The sequence below is a fragment of the Notothenia coriiceps genome, unplaced genomic scaffold (assembly GCF_000735185.1).
Source record: "Notothenia coriiceps isolate Sejong01 unplaced genomic scaffold, NC01 NC01_scaffold00036511, whole genome shotgun sequence".
Lineage (NCBI taxonomy): Eukaryota > Metazoa > Chordata > Actinopteri > Perciformes > Nototheniidae > Notothenia > Notothenia coriiceps.
Window position 1 is genome coordinate 56,020 of NW_011369212.1, and position 2,605 is coordinate 58,624.

Consider the following 2,605-nt stretch of genomic DNA (forward strand, 5'->3'; position numbering starts at 1 on the left):
CTGGCGCCGCCCATGATGACAGACAAGCTTAGAGGAAGCGCAGAAAAGTTATTGAGATTAAAAAGTTGGGAGACAGAGTATCGTAACATCGTAGTGCCGCGGTAGGATGCTAGCGTTAGCACAGCGCTGGCTATGTAGACCAGCGGCGCTGAAAGTGGAGCTGTTGGCAGCCGTCAGACAGGATGAGAGGTCAGTTGCAGGCTGTCCTTTACAGCAGATGGGGGGACCGGCAGGAGCCGGAGGTTTAAATAACCAGAGTCAGGGCCCACAGGGAGGGGCAGGACGAAGAATGGGGCTGGTTATTTGATGGATGGAGCAGCGTTAGCAGGTGGCTACAATGGCAGGTGTAGCAGGGTAGAAAACCAAAGCGTCTGTCAAAAATGGCAATCGGGTGTAACAAATATGTCCAGATCAGAACACAAAAGCCACAGAATAGTTAGAAAACTATAGCAGTAGAAAGTTGTCAGAAACTCTTAGATTAACACAAAGAAAGACGAGATTTTCGGACAGAGAAGCGGCGAACAGTCAGCGCCAGCGTCCTCTCACGCCGTAGGTTTGACCTCTGTCATTGCCAACAAAGGGTATATAACAAAGTATTGAGATTAACTTTTGTTATTGACCAAATACTTATTTTCCACCATAATTTGCAAATAAATGTGATTTTCTGGATTATTTTTTCTCATTTTGTCTCTCATAGTTGAAGTGTACCTAGGATGAAAATTACAGGCCTCTCATCTTTTTAAGTGGGAGAACTTGCACAATTGGTGGCTGACTAAATACCTTTTTGCCCCACTGTAATGCTGCCCATAATGGATGCAAGCGATTATCACCCATTTAGTAATTACATGTTTTACATTTGTACACACCAATGTGTTTCCTATCGCCTAAATCGCCTAGTCCCAAACGATAGCTGGGAATTATGGGTTTATGTCTTCGGCCACCCTAAACTGAATTTTTTTTCGGATATCATATGCATTAACAACACCCGAAGACATAAACCCATAATTCCCAGCTATCGTTTGGGACTAGGCGATTTNAAGGGGGGTCAGCTCCAGTTCATGCAAAATGAGGCATGGCTAAAATGCATGATCTGTTTGGTATTTTGACAAATAAAACTTATAAATATACCTTATATAGGCATGGCCCTACAATATATTATTCAAATATAGCATGATAGGTCCCCTTTAAACTAAGTCAGTGAACTTTGAGCTGAAAATATTTATAACAAATGTGTGTTCCAAAAGACAAATATTAATCGAATGGACCACAAGCACTTAAACAAAAGCTGCAATTTAGATCAACTAAACACATTATTTGTGTTTAAAATTACATTTAGTAGCTGTTCTAGTGCTTTTAATCAAATCACATGCACTTCCTCAGAAGATACTTTAAGATTTTTCTGAGCATTGTTAGGAGATTTTACACATACATTCAATAAAAAACTGAATAATGATTTCCTAAATTAGCATTTTTGTCGATTAGCTCCTTCTCTGTGTTTTTTTTAAACTGGTTGATGACTGAATCAGTTTAAAGAGGTTTTTCTCTTTCTCAATCCGTTCACTGAGGCTCATTTGAATGCCATATTTACATGAGCTTTCACATTAACTGGACAATGAGATGCATGTTTTATCAGCTCTGGAATTATATTAGCATGTTTACATGAGGGTTTTATTTGTGATTGAAGATAGTTAGGACCTGGTGGGTGGCTGGCATATTTTTTAGTTGGCTTGAAATATAAAACACATGGTTTCCCTCGGTTTCGCACACACAATCAAATGTGGACTCTGATGCCCGCGAGTCACCACAGGGAAATTAAAACCTGAGAGTGGGTGACGTCTGCCAGCATGGCAGGGAGCAGCTGTGTAATGTTCCTCTTTGGCACGCAAAGGTCGGTTAGCGTTGCAAAATTGGCCGGCAATTGCAAAGAGTTAAACGGCATGACAGACAGACTGGCAATGCGCGAGAGGAAATCAGACACAAACTTTTTTCATTCCTTTAAAATTAATAACATTTGCAGAGAAAGTGACCTGCGGGCACATGAGACCAACCCTGTCTCCTAAAAATTACGTTCCCACAGAACTAAACTGCATTCTCAATAACATTTAGCTAAAAACGTATTTTCTCCCACTTTACGTTCGTTATGAACGTATCTCAAATACGTTTATTTTCTACATATCTTCTAGAAACATATTTTCTCCCACGTTACGTTTCTTATGAACGTATCTTAAATACGTTTATTTTCTACATATTTTTGCCATTTATTGTCTTGCAATAATGATAATAGTCATTTATAAATATTATTTCAGAGCACACATTTGAAATCAGTAGGCAAGGCTGTAATTTCGCCAGCTGTTACTCTCATGAGCGAGGCAGAAAATAATAGTTTTAACTAGGGCCGGGACTTTAACGCGTTAATTAAGATTAATTAATTACACAAAAATTAACGCGTTAAAAAAATTAACGCATTTTAATCGCACTTATTTTTGCACCGCGGAACGTTTCTCACTGGATGAGTTTCACGGGTACCGATTATACTGGAGCACCAACTAACGTTCATGACTTCAAACAACAACAAACCACAGTGAACAATAGTCAAACGTGAACG